This window comes from Octopus sinensis, linkage group LG15, assembly GCF_006345805.1.
Source record: "Octopus sinensis linkage group LG15, ASM634580v1, whole genome shotgun sequence".
In the NCBI taxonomy this organism is placed as follows: domain Eukaryota; kingdom Metazoa; phylum Mollusca; class Cephalopoda; order Octopoda; family Octopodidae; genus Octopus; species Octopus sinensis.
The window spans coordinates 63,628,539-63,649,747 of NC_043011.1; positions in this window are offsets into that span (position 1 = coordinate 63,628,539).

A 21,209-nucleotide genomic window follows, 5' to 3' on the forward strand; every position below is an offset into this window, starting at 1 on the left:
CCCAGAAGACTGTGAGCATGACCTTGCCAGCTGAGGGCTGCACCTTTGCCTCCTTTAGAGGAGGTGAGTCATGGTGCTTCCACTGCATTGACTGGGCTTTGGTCTCTGGATCATAGTGATGGACCCAGGTTTCATCCTGTGTAATCAGTCCTTTGAAAAATTTTGAGTCATCTTCTTGGCACATCTCCAAATTCATCCTCGAGCACTCGACCCGTTCTTCCTTCTGGAAAGGTCTGAGCAACCTGGGAATCCATCTAGCAGACACCTTTTGTATATGAAAATGGTCATGAATGATAGTTTCCACAGACCCGGTACTAATCTTGATCTCATGGGCTATTTGGCGAATAGTTATGCGTCGATCTTCCAAAATGGCAGCCTCAACTTGACGGACAGATGCCTCATCAATAGCAGAAGGGGGCGACCAGATCTGGGAGCTGTTTCCACAGAGTTCCGACCATGTTTGAATTCACGATGCCAGCGTTTTACAAGGTCATATGATGGGGCATCATCACCATAAGTTACTTTCATTTCATCAAAAGTCTCCCGTGGTGTGCGTCCTTTCAAATACAAAAACCGGATCACTGCTCGACACTCAACAGGCTCCATTTCACACTTGACTCAGTTCAAACACCTGTAAATCAGAAACTACAATTAGTTCAGAGCTGTAATTTGCCACGTAATCTATAGAGATATGAAGAATTTAACATGCAAAATTTCAGCTAGATCAAATAATTGCAAGTGGGTCAGAGGCATTACTTATTGAACGTCTCTCGTATATAATATATATATATATGTGTATATACATAAGAGGGATGACCACTAAGTGGACATCCAATATTCTAAATGTAGACCCCATATGGTCTGACCACTAAGAAACACATTTTCTTAGTGGTCAGACCATATGGGTTTTACGTGTAGCATATTGGATATCTACTTAGTGGTCATCACTCTTATTTGTATGTAACATAATTTTTCTGAATATTCAGATTTTTCAATATGCTAGACCACTGGTTAAAAATTGATATTAATCAAATTAAAACTCAATTTTTTGCTCTTATTTAAATTTATATACATATATAAATTGATCAAAAGAAAATAAAAACATGATGCGAAGGATTCAGCGGTACATATGTTTCAGGCCTTTATTAGACAGATTTATAACAATGCATAATGTATGTATGTGGCCTTCTTCAGCCGCGCACCACCGCTTCCACAAGGACATGTGTTACATCAAAAATTCTTGGTTGGGGATGCAAATCCTCTCATTCACGTATGACATAATGCGGCAGCAGCATAGAGTTGAAGCGTCCATCTCTTTCTTCTCTCAATGTAGAATGAGGAAAATTGGATGTTGAGGTAATGTAAATAAATAAATACATATATAGAGGTGAAGATGGAGGGGCGAGAGTTCGGGACGAGGGATAAAAATGTATAAAAAGTGTAAGTATAGAATAATATAAAAATGTAGAGGATAAAGGGTTGTAAGTAGATGTAAAGGGGGTATAAAAAATATAAAGTAAAAATAGAAATAGAAATAAAAGTAAAAAAACCTGATAAAAACATGATAAAAGTGTAAAAGAATGTAAAGATAAGGGATGTATAGAGGTTATGGACCAAGCATGGTGGTCAGGAGATTGATAAAATTTAGTTGTAGAATTGTCAGTACATCAACAGTTTCGTCTGGGGACTTAATGCGTTGTAACGCGTATGTACTAGCAAAAATGTACTAGCAAAAATGCGTGAGTGCAACAAACTTGAAAAAAATTGTCTTACCTCCAGGGAGAACATCTGAAAAATGAAATACCTAGAAAAGGATAATGTGGGACCGGAGCCGGTTTCAGATTTTTCAAGATATGCCTGCAGCCATATACTTGATCTATCTTCATCAGCCAAACATATACCACGACAAAATTTCAGATGTTACCACATTAATGCCAATACACTCGACTGAAACGCCGAAACGCTAACAGAACGAGAACGGTGAAGAAGTTTTAATAAATTAGTAATGCAATACTAGAGATTTGCTTTCCAGTGAAGAATAGCCCGTGAGGGGAAAATATACAAAGAAGTAAATATATGGCACAACGAAGTACCGATATTTACTGGAAATAGCGGATGTAATAATACCACGCTAATGTATAGCTTCACCGCGTATGTACCATTATTACATTTCAGATATTAGCTTTGCGTATGAAATAAAAGATTTTGAAAATTAAAGGTGTCTATTTACTTCATGCATATCTCTGTATGTATATATATATATATATATATATATATATATATATATATATATATTCAACAATAGTATTAAGGAATGACCCTGACAGGCCGTTCAACTCACTTGAAAGAGCAGCTAAACTCAAACCGCAAAATAGTAGTAATTCTGAAACTAAAGGAGAAATAAGAACATTTATCCCCTTCAACTTTGGACTATGCATAGTTTCGACGTTTTTACGTAATTGAATTGAATTAAATTAAATTAAATCCGTTTACGATTGGCCTGTCTCGTCAGCAAAGTAGCCAAGGAAAAGGAAAATATATACACAAGAGGCAGCACCATCGAAGCCTCGAGTTTATATATCGTAAATTTTCGAAATCCACCGTAACTGCGCTATCTACTCAGCAGCAAATATAAACTGCTGATACAATTTCAGAATTAGTCAAAAAATCATTAATTAATCAATATAAGGGTAGCAAAAACATTTCAAGAAAAAATTCAAGAAAACTTTTCTGCAACCAGCGGTCAAGTGAGAAAGTAGAACTAGTCACAGACTATATAACATATTCAACAATAGTATTAAGGAATGACCCTGACAGGCCGTTCAACTCACTTGAAAGAACAGCTAAACTCAAACCGCAAAATAGTAGTAATTCTGAAACTAAAGGAGAAATAAAAACATCTATCCACTGTATATATATACAGAGATATGCATGAAGTAAATAGACACCTTTAATTTTCAAAATCTTTTATTTTATACGCAAAGCTAATATCTGAAATGTAATCGATAGGTAGGGCTACATACTTTAGTATTTATTTGACATTCCCTTTGCAGTTCTTAATTCAGAATCCCTATGTACCATTGAACTGGTGAGCGTTGTGATTGTCTCTTGTGGAATTTCTGTCCACTTTTCACGCAAGAATCGAAACAATTCATCTTTAGATTTAGGTTTCTGTTGAGTTTTTCGTATAGTTCTATCCAGTATGCTGCAACGATTTTCAATTGGATTCATGTCAGGAGATTGGCTCGGCCAAGGAAGCTTTTTGATGACCCCATTTTCAGTCAGCCATTGTCGATTCATTTTGACTGTGTGACATTGAGCTCCATCTGGCATGAATAATAACTCATTTTTCCTTATATTATCGGGTGAATAGATCGGAAGTAGTCCTTGCTTAGGTATTTCGATGTATGTTTCAGTGTTTATGGTTCCAACATATGCGACCAGCTTAGAACGGCCATTGCTGGTGACAGTTCCCCATACCATTACAGAGATAACACCATGATTCATAGTTCGTTTGAGTCGTTTCAAATCAAATGCTTGATTGGGAAACCTCCAGACCCAAACACGTCCACTGTCTGAAAATACGGCAAACCTGGTTTCATATGTGAAAATCAGTCTATCGCAAAATGAACTGGGTTTTTCTGGCATCTCCTTAGCCCATTTCTTTCTTTTCATGATATTAATTAGTTGAAGGATAGGTTTTCTTCTAGCTGCTCGTCAATAATACCTACGTTCTTGGACTAACATCTAGCTGTTTTGCAACGTCACAATCCTGTTTCTGATCGCGCGCTGTATTTTGATATAAATAAAGTTATTATATCTGTTTTATTTATTGTTTATTTGCAGTGTATTTTCTTTTTCTTGGTTAGCATTGCCAAAAAGAAAAAGAAAACAGAAAGAAACTGATACAGGATGTCAGTGATACATTTACGAAGTTCGCGTTGTCATATCAATAATATAACAACTCACGGGGGTGAGTTATTCCTTTTTGAGGTACTTCGAAATCCAGAGTGCGCCGTCCACCATCTCACCCCCATCATATTTACAGGTATACATAGTGAGAAATGTGAGGAATATATATAAAGGTGTTTGCACGATTGCGTATAGATGGATATATATTATTCAAAGAAATTCCAACTCTGTTTGTTTTTTATGTTTTATTTATATTCTTTATAATATTAATGTAGAATATAGAATATATAGCATAAATAATATATATATAGTAAAATGAAATGAAGTATGGATTGTCGTATTGAATAGATGAAATACTGAATATAAAATATTAAGGCACTTAGTATATTTTCTTGCATTAAAGTAGTCTTCAAGATCCCAGGTTGTGACAGGAGTGTTTCAACTGTCAACATATATATATATATATATATATATATATATATATATATATATATATATATAATAATAATATGTTAAAATTACTCAATAGTCAAGATAAAACTCTGAGTTTCAGATGCCGAAGTGGAAATCCACAACACTATTTCTTCGGTTATCTGGCCATCTGACAAACGCTATGAAAAATACCGTTATATAAAGGGAAATTACTGTGTTATAATTATATAAAATAAGATTAAAATGTCATAGTAAACACGTAAAACATGGCTAGTCATACGCTCACATGTGCGCTCGCGGCCCCACGTGCGTACTTATACGTCACTATGAAAACGCACACATCTTCAATCGCATTGTTCGCCAAATATATACGCATATATATACAAACTCATACACACACACGCGCGTACCGTAAAAGTCCATACATACGTCTATATACGCACAAGCACAAGTAAAATATGGTTAAAGGTAACAATACAGAAAAAAAAACATAAGGAAGTATACAAAGCATAAAAACCACGTTCATATACGGACATGCCCTTATGCACTCATACACACACACGCCCATATATGTACATACCCGCACATGTTTACATACGCATACACACACGCATATCCCAAAAAATTAATATACATATGCCCCCCCCCCAAAAAAAAAACCTAAAAAAGGGAAAAATACTAAGTAAAAACGTATATATATATATGCATTCTTATGGTCGCTCACACGCACACATCTAAAGCTGCCCACTCATACATATTCACACACGTGTACAAATGAATCTATATACACGTCTATATAGGCACAGGAAAAATGCAGGATGGGAGAGTACAGAAACAATTATTACGTGTGAAAATATAAAAATATATGAAATAATAAAAGGTATAATGAGATAAAAAACCTTTTTGGGATATAATATAGAAAGCAAGTTCTATCTGTTTTCTTTAGGGGACCAAAAACGTAACAAAACTTTTGTCACATGTGGGCATGACCAGAAAAGTTTTATGCACTGGAACAAAAGAAAAGCGACAAAATTATCTAATCATATTAGGTCTTTAAAAGATAAAGGTGTCAATTATAACATCCTTTGGAAGATTTTGGCCAAACGTAAGCCCTACACCAACGGCAGCGGAAGGTGCGGTCTATGCGACGTGGAGAGATGGCTTATCTGGAAAAGCAGCTTAGGCCCTACTACATTTCTAAACTCAAGGACAGAACTTTTCGGGTCATGCCCATATGTGACAAAATTTTTGTTATGTTTTTGGTCCCCTAAAGAAAACTGATAGAACTTGCTTTCTATATTATGTCCCAAAAAGTATTTTATCTCATTATACCTTTTATTATTTCATATATTTTTATATTTTCACGCGTATATAGATGTGTTTGGTGTGAGTAATTACTAAATAGTAATTCTGTGCATTTGAAGTAGGAGCTGCCTCAAGGCGATTAATTTCGACAAAAATGATCGAAAATACTCCCATGCAGAATAACTAGATTAGAACTTCCAAACTAGAACGAATCGCGCGAGACACGTTCGCTGATTATTTATTGTATCTGAAATATACTTCTCAATGGCATCGAACACCTTGTGCATTTTGCATTCTGCTACTTGACAAAAGGTACACAATAGAACACACATGACTTTAACTGCAGAACACTTTATTTCGCTCTTTATTTTTCTATTCTTGTTCCAGGATTCAGTGTAGAGTTTTAACCAACCTGTAAAGAGAAAAGACGATGTAAATGTGTTTGTGTGTATGTGTGTATGTGTGTACATAGACACTATTGTACATAGACACTATCGTATCGTCTCTGGACTGTTCATAAATATACATAAATATGTGTCTTGGTAATGGCACTCAAGAAAACATAAAATTAAGCGACCTGTTGATAAGGCATTCACTTACTGTTAGTTATTACATATATAACACATTTTACAACACAGAATAATAATTATGCCATATTATAATTTTGCCATGGTGTTTCGTGCATTCTGCTGCGTACACCAAATAGGAATCTCTACATGTCCCGCATTCTGTAGAAGTCATAACATTTCTGTTATCATTCCTGGTAGAATTCACTTGACTCGTGTTGCCGCACAAGGAACAGGGTTTAACACGCTTGCGGATCTTTTTCAAGGTACAGCGTGCAGATACTCTAATGTTGGTTTTCTTCGCGTCACAAGTAGAGGTTAATCGTTCTCTTATACTTTTTATTCAATGTAAAGTCTAGAAAAGGTGTTTGAGGAAATATTCGTTGGAAACGAGGACATTTTCCGCAACGTGATGGTATGTTTCACGCAACGCATTTCAAATGCTAACAAAATTTCGGTGCCAGTTAATCACTAAAGGAATCAATTCTGACACATATTGGGCTGTGTTTGCTAAAATTATAAGTGAAGGTTGCATTTCCCTAGCTAATCTTACCTATGTCATTTGCTGTTTCCTTTAATCATAATTCACTGTGACCGCGTTTGACATAACGGTGTACAAAAGAATTTGCCTATTTCCAGTGATCCTCTGTGTCAGTACAAATCCGTTTTATCCTCAAAAATTGGGATTTCGCATTTTACCGAATTATATGAATGGGATAGTCGGAGCAGCGTGGAGGTAAATGTGGGATGAATAATAATTGATGTAAGTCAAAGTCAGTTGTTGTTTATCAGTACCACTCCAATTTTGTTTTCATTATATATATATCAACATATTGACATATATACATACACACACATGCATATAACAAAACAAGAATTTGTAAAATTTTGAGATATTCTTTATTCATCATATGATATGTTTCATTTGCTGATTTGAATCACGAAGTTTTATATTTTAGATAAACGATTGAAATATCCCACTAGCAATTCCTCAGGCAGGGAAACACATAACACAGAATCCTAATAATTTTGTACCATTTGTTTCCCTACACGAAGAATTTCTAACTATAAATTTCTCATGGGTTTACTTAACTCGTAAAACGTTGTCAATTTTGTTAGCAAATGTAACATTTCTACTGATGAATAAACAAGACCAATGCATTTTACCATATCCTTTTACGTTACATAATATCTAATTTCAACCCCAATATATAACTTACAGCAATGCGATGAAGTTAGCGTTTGTTTTAACCATGCCAAAACCAGGTACATAACCACGTAGGCTTATGCATATGCATCCGTATATATCAATATCTATCTATCTGTCTATCTATCAATCTATCTATCTATCTGTCTATCTATCAATCTATCTATCTATTATATATATATATATATATATATATATATATATATATATATATATATATATATATATATATATATATATATATATATATATATATATATATATATTAGAAAAATTGAGGTAATCAGATCAGATGGTTCATATTTGTAGATATTTATTTATATATTACATTTTTTACATATATATCATATCATTCGGATTAGCGCTTGCTCCCATTCTAGTGGGTTTTCAAATCAAATCAGTTGTGGGTAGTTTGAACCTTTTTATAAAAAAGGTTCAAACTACCCACAACTGATTTGATTTGAAAACCCACTAGAATGGGAGCAAGCGCTAATCCGAATGATATGATATATATGTAAAAAATGTAATATATAAATAAATATCTACAAATATGAACCATCTGATCTGATTACCTCAATTTTTCTAATATATAATACCTGTACATCATCTCCAAACCTTCCGATATATATATATATATATATATATATATATATATATATATACATATATATATATATAGTTAATCCAAACAAGAAAACACAGAAAAAAAGAGAAATAAAAACACAGCAACGCAGGACGTGGAACAATTAAAGTATTATTGACGCTCAGGAAAGAAGGGAAGGAGGGCTTAACGTTTCGAGCGGAGCACTTCGTCGGAAACAAGGAGAAGGAAAGATCCCAAGGAGGGAAGACAGAGGAGACGATATTTGAGCTGGTGGTGCTTAAGAGATCACATGTTGAAAAGAACAGAATTTGGAGGTAGTTGAAAAATGGTTTTATAATGCAAGAGAGTTCCCCAAAAAAAGGGAATGCCTGTGTGTGTGTGTGTGTGTGCAAGATGACAAGTGTGTTTGTGCGTGCGTGTGTGTGTGTGTGTGTGTGTGTGTGTGTGTTTTTGGTGAATAGAGATAATAACAAAGCCAGCTGTGGTGACAACTGCTAGCTGTTTGTGTCAAGCCAGGTCAAAAAACGAAGGGCTATATGTATCATAGTGTATGTGTTGTTTGTAGTGTGTGTGTGCATGTGTGTGTTCGTGTGTGTATGCGTAGAGTGTGGGTGAGTGGCGTAACCTAGTACGTGTGAGCTTGTACGTGCGTGTGTGTGTGTAGGGATGTATATGTGGGTTTATTTGTGTGAGAGTGTATGTATGTACGTGTATGTGTGTGCGTGTATGTGTGCGTTTGTATGTGTTTGTGTGTATGTGTGCGTGCGCGGATAGGTGTATATTGTGTATGTATATCTGTCGGTGTGTATGTGAGTTTGTGTGTGTTTGTACGCGTGTATGTGTGTGTGAGTGTATAGTATATATATATGTGAATGTGTGTGTGTGAGTGTGTGTGTGTACGTGCGTGCGAGTGAATGTATGTATATATGTGTGCGTGTGTGTACAATGTAGGGGCTTATATGTGTGTTTATATGTGTGTGTATGTATGTGTGTATGTGTGTATGTGTATGTATATATATATATGCGTGTGTGTATGTGTGTATGTGTGTATGTGTGTGTATGTGTGTATGCATGCGTGTCTGTATGTATGTATGTGTGTATGTGTGTGTATGTGTGTATGTATGTATGTATGTATGTGTATGTGTATGTATGTCTGTGTGTATGTATGTATGTACGTACGTATGTATGTATGTGTGTGTATGTATGTATGTATGTACGTATGTGTGTATGTATTTATTTTTGCATGCGTGTATATGTGTATGTGCGTGTGTGTACATATGTATGTTTATGTATGTGTGTGTATGTATGTATTTATGTATGTAGTGTATGTATGTATGTGTGCATGCGTGTATGTGTGCATGTGTGTGTATGTATGTATGTATATATATATGTGTGCGTATGTGTGTGTGTATGTATGTATATTTGTGTGTGTGTATATGCATACACACAGACACACACACACATATAATATATATATATAGAGAGAGAGTGGGGGATGTGTCTGTGTGTGCGCGCGCATGTGTATGTAAAATTATATGCTTACCAGTGAACTTGAATCCCAACACAGCGATGCTATCGAAAATATTAGAAACATTGAAATTGATGACGTATTTGAGGTTGCGACTTTGACTCCATTGGACCCAAATTTTATCTTCACTGGAATATATAGAAAGAACGGTTTTTAGCAATAAGATTCGGAATACATTATTGACTAGCTATCTAATTCCTGATCTATGTCATTTTGATATTCTGCGATTATATTCCCTAATATTTCTCTCCCTCTTATGAGCTAACAAATTAGGCAATAAAAAATACTGCAGGATGGACATTAACAGAAAAAGGTACCAGTGTCACTCTATAAGTCACTCTATTAATCTTCTTAGGAACAAACTCAATAAGAACAAATTTAAACATGAAAGTGCTACAAATGAATGTCAGAGGATATTTTCGATAAAGAAAAACAAAACTGAAGTATGCTAATCGATTTATGACTATACTGGCATACATAAAAAAAAAAAACATTGTGTTCGATTTTTCAGCAAATAATTACAATGGAAAGCTTAATAGAAACTACCAGCATTATTGGTTTCAAATTTTGGAAGAGGTTAGAAATATCGGTGGGTGGAGTGGTCGATATCATCGACATTACTGTTCAACAGGAACTTATATTTATCCAACACAAAAGAATGAAAGGAAAAGTCGACCACAGCTGAGTATTTCAGCTCAGAATGTAAAGACAGAAGAAATTCTTCGAATGCATCCTATTTCGCCAGCTCACCGACATGTATTTATTTGTAGATGCCAAAACAATGAAAGGCAAAGTCGACCTCAGCGGACGTTACCGCTGAGTTGCCGCCTTAAAAACCCGTAAAATTAAAGTAAGATGATCATTCAAAATATTAGAATATTAGAATATTATTGCTTAGACTATCATTTCTTGTACGCGTTGGCTTTTCAGTAATACTAAAGTAAAGAAAAATTATTTCATTACCTATGCATTTTAGACTATATATTGCACGGAAAAATTTACTGCATTCCGGAAATACGGAAGAAAAACATTTCTCAAAAAACTTCAAACGCCTGGAAAATAGGAAGATGCCAAAAATAATAATTCTAGAAGAAAAATACAAAAAAACATATATATATATATGTGTGTGTATGTTTGTGTGTGTTTGTGTGTGTGCGTGTGTGTGTGTCTGTCTGTTTGTGTGAGTGTGTGTGTGTGTGTGTGTGTGTGTGTGTGTGTGTGTGTGTGTGTGTGTGTGTGTGTGTGTGTGTGTGTGTGTGAGTTTATATTCTGTACTGCTTTTTATAACTTAATTTCTTCTTTAGAGAATATGGGTGTAATTTATCTTTTCGTTTCAGATTTTATCCAGAATGTTTCATGATCTTCATAGGAGGGGTGTTTCCTAACCGTGACACTGCCATTCCTCAGCTCTGCATATAAGGTTCGTATTTTAGTATAATTAACCTCTCATGAAGTGCTTTGTTTAGGGAATCAACACAAACATTTGTTAATTTGTTTCTAAGTTATAAATGGTGAAGTTAAAGCTAATTATCCCTGTTACAGTTTGTTGCTGTTGACCGTCCAATATGATGGCATACATTGTGGATATTTTCCTCTAGGTTTTTCCTTCCATCTAGGTTGTTTCTGTTTAGTTTTTTTATAACCATGCGTACTGCGAATTTCTGCTAGTGTTCTTTAAGTGTCATAACAGCTGTGTATATAAAGTTATTAGTAATCTAGTAAATAAGCATCACATTATTCCACGTGCTCTCTAGTGACATCGTCGGTAAATTTCAGCCTTAGAACAGTTGGGATTTTCTTATTCTTTTTAAAAATGTGTTTAGGGAAAGATGTAGTATAGATGCAAACGATCGTTGTACTAAATAAGGAATAATACCCGATCCAACTTCTAGTTACTTACTGAATAATATATATATATATATATATGTATGTGTGTGTCTGTGAGAGTATCTGTGTGTGTGTGTGTGTGTGTGCGTAAAAACGCACGCGCGCGCGCACACACACACACATATATATATATATTTAAATGCAATCGAGGGTCGTATAACAAGACTTCCGTACAACTATTAGTAGAAATAACAGCCACAAAAAGTAAGATATTTGTGTACCTGCAGTAATCCGAAAGCACTGTATTAAGATTATCTGGGTACATGGCTTTGTGGCACATTTTCTGGCGTAATCAAAGCAAAATTCTGAGGTTACCAGACCTAAAAGATACATGAAACAAAATCTTTCTTGAAATTCTTTGGCATTACTATTCAGAATCGAAAGCAAAAGCCGATTTGTGATGTGACAGTCTGTTCAATTTGTGTGTGTTTTTGTTTGTGTGCGCGTCGTTGTATTACACTTTGGTAGTTCTTATTCGTCAGAATATTCAAAATGTTATAGTTATATCAAGGTATTGCACATCTTTAGTTTCTGAAATGATAAATTTGCAAGTGCTGATGTGTTTAACAACTATATGTACAGCGATGTGATTAATTTCTCGTATCTGTGCCTATGTTGAAAAAAAAGCAAAAAACATTTTACTTTCGCGTTTTTTCTTTTCTCCAAAAAATTGAGGAAATGAGTGTAATGGTCCTGGCATTGCTGGAATATTAGATGTTAATGCTCTTTGCCTATATTTTCATTGAATGGTTTCCACGGCGCTCGTTGGAAATGTCATGAGAAAAGATATCTTTTGTGTTTTTGCACATTTGTGCTACGATATTTTTGCAATAACATATGTGTGTGTGCGTGCGTGCGCGCGTGTTAAACAGTCTGTGTCGATAATGCTCATCTTACATTCAAGCTCATACATGCAAGAATATCCACAATCGAAACCATCTTTATTCTGATTGATGCTCAACAATTGATAACGTTTAGGTTTCCGTCCAAAGGTGTCGGATACCTAGTGGTCAACAGAGGGAATACTGGGGATCTGTGTACTAAATTCAAAATTCGATATATATATATATACATATATATACATACATACATATAAACATATGCATATATATATATATACATATATATATATATATATATATATATATATATATATATATGCATATATATATATATATATATATATATATATATATATATATATATATATATATACATACATATATATATATATATATATATATATATATTTTTTTGTTGAAATGGAAAGATGAATTATCTTGTTAGGGATTATTCAAAAGTTTAACCGATACCTGGGTAGCAAAAATCACAGCAGGAAAAACACGGTTGAAGATAAGCCCATATGGTGTTGCAACCGTGCGTTGGTGCGGATAATTGAAGTTTAATATAATTAGCGATTGGAAGAAATGGAGTTGAACGAAGATTGCACAGAATTCCTTTTATTACATTCTACACATGTTTCAAAGGCCACAATTTTCCAAATTCTGATTAAAAAAGGATACCATATTGCAGCTTTCTCTTCAGGAAAAACCCAGGAATTACGTTGTGAGAACAAAACAAAACAAAAGCGCAGCAAAGCAATTCGAACGAGGACGCTCGTTAAGAGCCCATGGGTAAAATTTAAGAGCCCATGGGTAAAATTTGTTCTGACAACGTAATTCCTGGTTTTTCCTGAAGAGAAAGCTGCAATATGGTATCCTTTTTTAATCAGAATTTGGAAAATTGTGGCCTTTGAAACATGTGTAGAATGTAATAAAAGGAATTCCGTGCAATCTTCGTTCAACTCCATTTCTTCCAATCACTAATTATATATATATATATATATATATATATATATATATATATATATATATATATATATATAGTTCTTAAGGTTATCAAGCCACGTTGTAGAGTGGGGATAAACTCTTGCTACCTAAAAACATGCACTTATGCCAAGTATCTCAAAGACAGTCTGATAGCCAAGTCCAAATCCTTGCCTTCTCGTGAGGCCTATTCCCTGGGCCCGGCGGAAATGTTACAACTAGCAGGAGAAGTGGCAAAATCAGTGCTTCGTGTAGATGGGAACCGTTGGGCAAGCCATCTAAGAGAAGGAAAACTCTGACTCTAAACCCCACTGTTTGTGACGAATCCCATCATGGGGAAGACTTGGGGAAGAAATCCTGAGGAGGAATTCGGGGCTGGAATCCCGATCCCAAGCTGTATTGACCTCTGCCTTTCCCATGGATACTATCTGTGATGTCGAAACTGAAAGTCTTTCACAGAAACTTCCAGGCCTGCGCCCGCCCTGGAGAGGACACTACAGAGTCGCGAATCGCGATGATGAAACAACACAGAAAACAGCAGTTACCGGTGATAAGTCTTTGCTCAATTGACGCATGCGCGAAGGGCTGTTTTTGACGATGGGAGAGACTTTAGCATCTTACTGGGTAACTACCGCCCGTCTCAAGCTGTTCCGCCAGAAACGTGTCTTGCGGACATTCTTGAGATTCACGCCTGCTTTTAAAATCTATATTTCCCGAGTAATATTAAGTCTAGTTGGCACTTCCTCCTGAGCTGCTGTTCCATACCGACTGCCTTTTCAAACTTCAGTAGTACGTTAGGAAAGTTTATTTTTTCAAAGCATAACGAGGCGTTCCTCTTTATTTTTTATGGGTTACGTATCAAATCAAAAGATTTATCTCTTCTCACCAAGAGAGTTTCTATGAATAATCGAAAATTAACTGAGATTACACGTTTCAATGGAAGGCATAATGATTATCAGACTTCAATATGAAGTACCAATGTGGGAAATATTATATTATATAATTCAGTCATCCATATTAATCACATTTCAGGGATAATACCACTCAGTTGTGTAAAAATATAAAATGGGATGCATGTGTCAGTCTGCGCTCGTGTGGCTATTTCTCAGTGTATATGTACAGTATGTTGCTATATTATCATGTAGCTAACTAGCAAGATAGCTTAACAATGAAACTTGATTTACGACATATCCATGGTGAATGTTTCTTTTCTTACAATTACTTACCTACAAGCAGGAGACAGATGCCCAGCACGGTTTTAATTGTGCTTCTTCTCGTAAACCGGAAACTTTGTTAGCTTAAGGATCGCAAGCATCCGACTTCTGAAGTGTTTTATAAATAAATGGAATAATGTGACATGTGTTTGCTCTGTGCATACCATGTACATATATGTATGCATATACGACATACACACACAGACACACTTCTACATGTGTATATATAGGTATACATATATGTATACACACACACACACATACATATATATATATATAAAATATAAGTTATTACATCTGTTTTATGACAAATTCAAGTGACTTTAATGATTTACTTCAAAAGTTCATTTGTTGCATGTGGAGAATGCCTTTAATATTAGATACATACCTCAAAATAGTCAAATGCTAATACTTGGATGATGGTTTCTTTCTGTAGCAAGTATTCAATTTGTATACAATACACATGTATAGAAACAAATATATGTACGCACATATATTTGCATGCTTTTATATAGATATACGATATATATATATATATATTGTAAATAGATGGGACATCTATATTACAAGGCATGAGAGCTAAACATCTATAATGCTGTAATTAACGCTCTTGAATGAAGGCATATTAACTAAGTGGGACTCAACTGATGAGGCAAGGGAAATTGCTTAATTGACGTATAGCTGTTGTTTCTAGCAATGTAGATGATTTCTGAAACCCTTCGCATGTTTAGTGACAACAATAATTGTCCTTTTCGGTGAAAAACTGCAAACTGTTGTTTATAATAATGTCATACACGCAAACACACACACACACACACGCACGTGCGTATACGCACACACATATATAATTATCATTAAATACGACTAGGGTTTTAGAAAAGCGTAGCTTGTTAGAAATAAGGGCTAAAATACTCTAGCGCGTTAATCAACGCAGATAAATGTTAATATATACGGTAACAGAGACGTTAATCGTTCGAAAAATGTGCATCAAGAATTCTTAGTGCTGACGTCAGTTTCTGCAATTTCCGTTGCTTATCAGTCGAGAATGACGACAGTATTAAGAATTCTTGATCGGAATGCTTTGGACCATTAATGTCCCCGTTAAGGCATATGTTTATATTTATGAGTGTTCAATACAACATTAGAGTAGTTTAGCTATTATTTCTTGCAATGTTATGTGTTTCTAACACTCTAGTGACATTTACTGACAAACAAAATTCTTCTTTTTGCTAAAGCAGTGCAAACTACTGTTTATTTTCAGTATATATATATATATATGAAAAAACAAGTCAAAAATAGAAAATGGAAATATATATATATATATATATATATATATTTATATACATATATATATATATATATACATATATATATACACACACATATATATATATATATATATATACATATATATATACACACACACATATATATATATATATATATATATATATATATATACATATATATATACATATATATATACACATATGTGTATATATATATATATATATATATATATATATATATATATATATATATATATATATATATATATATATATATATATATATATATACACATATGTCTGTAAATGTAATATGTGACAATTATTCGGTAGCCATGATAAAACTCCGAGTTTCAGATGCTGAGGTGGAAAACCGTGCCGCCATCTCTTCAGTTATCCGGTTATCGGGAAAATGCTATGAAAAATGAGCGTTATCGCCACAAGACTTAAATTAGATAAATAGAAATAGTGGTCATCCCCAAAAAAGAGGCTTTTATTACTATCAAAGCCCATAAAAAGGTTTTCCTATCTAGGGTCATTTTTCATAGGATTTTTCCAATGGCCGGATAACTGAAGAGATGGCGGCGTGGTTTCCCACCTCGGCATCCGAAACTCGGAGTGTTATCATGGCAACTGAATAATTGTCACATATTAGATTTACAGGTAAATTCCTCGATTTACATAATATCGAGTTCTCTTTCTTTTGTTGTCTTACTATTTTTATCAATATATATTTGGCGAAAGTTGATGCGATATCTCTTATCGATGCGTACGAGGAAAACAAAAATCCGTATCGATATGTTGTCAGGGAAACCATTTACAAAAGCCACCGGTGCTGCCATTTCTAATCCCTCTCCGGTGAAACAAGGCAGCATGACCTATCTCCGAATTTCCTGTTGCATACATGTCCGCATGTTCTCCTATCCAACCGACCTTTTATATCTTGGCGAATACAGCATATGGTCCTTCTGTAAATGCTTCTTCCAAGCGTTGTTTGATCTTCTCCGCATCCAGTTGGCCCGTATCGTCTGTTTCACTGTACATCGCCAACGTGTTTCCATCCAGATACAGAGCAATCATACCTGCAGCATCTATAATGCTTTCCAGGCTGGCCACCATGTTGATCATTCGAATCAATGTGATAACATCTCCCCCTCCACAGAAGCGTCGGAGGCGACGCTACTGATTTTCGTTTTGCTGATATATCCTCTTTATCCGCTTATTTAAGCGTTATTATGTTATCTTTTGTAGACGCTTAAGCTCAGACATATCTGACATATCAAATTGTTAATATTTGACCTAAAATTAGTTTTGCGTCTGAGGGGAAATTTAGACAGGATATCAATCATTTTCCGAGATAGTTATTACGTACTTTTTTCAAAGTATGTTTTGATTTATTCCTTACTAGTGATTCATCAACGTCACTAATTTTATTATCAAAGAATTCAAGAAACAATTTTTGATAGAATGTTTGAATATCCTCATCCCATTCATGCTGTCGGCTCTTGGTTACGAGTGAGTATCAGTGCTTTTGTCAAAATTGGGAATTCATCATTGTCTAAGTTTATTTTCGATAAATTAGTAATTTTGGGGTCGACGCGTTCAGTTTTTTTTTACGTGTTTCCTTTTAGTTAATTTTTTTCTTCCAATGTTTGTTGCCTGAGGATACAAAATGGATGTTTTTTACTCGTTATGATTTTTATTACTGTTGGTGTACGCTAGATGAAGTTTGTGTATCACTTGCTTGTATTTCACGTGGTTTCTTGATATTTTCTGTCCTGTTTCGAATACAGTTTTCCAATTTATTGCTGGTATACTTTTTAACAATCTAGGGAAATAATCTAGGTTCGCTTCGGGGTCTTATTAGAGATCTTGAGTATCATCTGTTTTTCTATTCCTGATGAATATCGTTTATGATTTCGTTTATGATTTTGTTCTTGTTCTGTGCATGAAGTCATTCTTGTAATATGAGTTCTTACCGTAGTTGGTTTTGACCCATGATGAAATGAGTAGTTTTTTTTTTGCCTCGTGTTCTTAGCATCTTCTGCACTGAGGTGGCTGTTCCTTTTTAATTCTATTTCTCAATGTTGTAGAGATTTTACTCTAATTTGCGGCATGTTTATCGAGAAATGATTGTATGCGCTGCCATAACTGTCTAGATCTGTTTTCGTCTTTTGAGATATCCCTGGTCCATAGAGTTTGCATTTTTCAGCTCTGTTGCCAGACGACAGCTTTTATATTTCACCGACAATTCCATCATCGGTAGCTTCGTATTCCATGAGTAACAGAATTTTTTACATAGAGTAACAGTGATATCGGTCTGGACTTTTCTTATAGTGAGCTCTCATCGAATGTGCTGTTTCCTCCCCCGGTTCTCCTAATTTCCTTGATTAGGTACTTATGGCAGTATGGATGAAGCTAGTGAAATCCATTTAGAATGAATTTCAGTTCCCACCTTTATATACCTAACGGAACTTTTGTTTTCTTACGTTGATAAAGCTTTTCCATGGGACTTTGTTACTAGATTTTAATCCCAGGAATACATCATTTCCACCTCTTATTGGCACAGAAATACAAACACATACACGCACACATTCCATGCTTTGTGGACTGCATTGCAATTGCCTCCGATTATAAGCATATGAGACCATGGAACAACAATGTCGGGGAAGTAAAGCTAAAGAAACGGTTGAAGCTATAAAATTAGTTTCATCCTATTGGTGCAGGTCAATGCGTTATTTTTTCTGACGAATGCAAACCTGAAATTTGCAAACTGAATTCTAAATAAAATATATTCGTGCATTGCACCAGTCCGACATTTCCTAAGCAGATGTCACTGCCACTCATTATTCATGTGTTTATTTAATTATTTATTTATTTACTTATTTATTTACTTATTTATTTATTTATTTATTTATTCATTCATTCATTCATGTATCTATTTATTTTCCTTTGTAATACGTAACTGCTTTCGTTTACAAGCAGTTTCTCAATTTCTTTGTGATGCGCCGTGTTACCAAATTGTATTTCGAATTCTACGATCCTCCTCTGCATGTGTGTTCTTTGGAATCTACCTTTTACCTTGTTTCCTTGCTGTTACAGCAGAGTCCATCCTATAGGACAATGAAAAACGACTAATTATTATTCTTACTCCCTTTTCTGTCACATTTCTTTCGTTTCAATTAAAAAACTAAACAAAGAGAAATGATATACCTATCATTGCAGCATAGATTTCAACGCGCAGCTGTTGCTTCAATCTAACATATTACGTAACACATGGCCAGTTGCTAATTTGTAATCCGGTTGCTATTTTATGCAATACGTAGAAAGAGAATTATTCTAATGGGTGTTTGTTTTTGTTATAAAATATTTGATAGTGAATTCATTCACCTCTTTAGTATTGCAAATTACCGTGTCCGGAGTGTAGCAAGATTTACGGTAAATCAAAAGTATTTTTTAATTGTGTAGACTTACACACACAGATAAATGCATACTAATATACATGCGAATGTATATACTAGTACATGCGTGTTTGTGTGTATGTGTGCGAGTGAGTGTGATTAGATGTAACTAGATAATACTATTTCTAAAGAAGTTCAAACTGGGATATGAGCACTAATGGATATAAATAAAGAAAATTCTGAAGCAGAACCAAATTATTCTTCAATAATTAAGAATCTCTGAAGAATAGAGAGGCTAAAGTCCATAAAATATTACCAATATTTTCAAACTTAAAACATCCTCAGTGGAACGTTTAACGCGCATGAGTTAAGACGACGGCAAATCAAATACGTTCCTCGGTGGAATCAATATACTGGTGCATTTTCCAAGAATTTTTCCCTTCGACCAAAGCTAGAAAGTATCTTAGACAATGATAATCGCAGAACACTTTATTTTCATTTTTGTTTCAAATTCTTCTTTTAGGAATCAGGGTTGTATGATTTCTGACCTGTGCATAGTAAAAATACTATATGATATTCTCTACGTCACGGTATTTATTCCTAATATGTTAAGGTATTTATTCCTAATGGTAATGCGAAAAAATGTACGTTATCCTAGTTGGTATTTTATTAGTTGTAAGAAATAATATAACTACTATGAATAATAACTATATTACACTAAAAATATGCTATTTTGATTTTAATATCATATGCAATATCTTGTGTTAACTCAAATTTAGCCGAGGTAGACTTTGCGTTTCATCCATTCATTCGGGGTTGACGAATTAAGTACCAGTTACGTACTAGAGTCGATATAATCGAACGGTCCTCCCCTCCAAAAGTTGTGGTGTTGTGCCTAGAGTAGAAAAGAATATCTTGTGTTAACTTGTTTTATTATACATATTGGTATATCACTACACTAAAGAAGTGTGATAAAAACACTTCATTTGTATTGAATACCAAATTTATTTAACCATTTTTAGACTTAATTATTCCAGAGAAAATCGTGTCATGTGATACTTGGAAGCATCATCCTTGCATCGTCACCTGTTGTTATATACCTGTTGTTTGTAACTCTAATTGTGCACCATGTTCTCCGGTTTTTGTAGTTGTTGCCGTACACAATCGCTAGATTTCTTACAAATATATAAATATATATATATATATACATATATATATATATATATATATATATATATATATATACTTTGATACTTTGATACTTTGATAGGTTTCGGCCATTATTGGCCCAGGCCATGTCTAACTTAATAGCACCACCTGGTGAAGTCTTTCAAGTCAGAATTTGGGCACTATGGCCCACTCAAGTAGATAATTATTGTTTACAGAGACATATCCGGGTGTAGGGGGTTTATCCGGGATTTCTTGAAGGAATCTGTCCATAGACTTCTTGAACCCTATAGGGTCAGTTTCTGTTTTAATGTGTTTTGGTGTAATGTTAAAGAGAGCGAGGCCAATTGAGGTGAAATAATTGTGCCGTATGAGATGAGAGTGCGATTTTTGTTTTGGGCGGATGGCACGGGGCCCAAGCCTTGAATGTACCTTAAAGGTGATGGCAACATCATTTGGGCAATGCAGATGGAATATTTTCCACATCATGCAGATGATGTAGCGCTCACGACGACGTTGGAGAGAATCAAGTTTTAGCTTTTCTAGTCGACCCCAATAGTCGAGGCCTGTCATGCCATCTATCTTTTTTGTGATTGCCCTTTGAGGTGCTTCAACTTTTATGATACCTTGTATTGTGTGGGGAGACCACAGTGGACAACAGTATTCAAGGTGGGGTCGGGCAAAAGTGGAGAAGAGAAGGATAATGGTGTGGATATCTCTCGACTGGAAAGTTCTGAGAATCCAGGAACACATTCTGCGGGCCATGTCCAGTTTGGTGTTTATATGAGTGGCCCAGCTTATGTTGTTGTCCATAATTACTTCCAAGTCTCTGATGTTGTTGGACGCCGCGAGAGTTTCACCTGAAGGAAGGG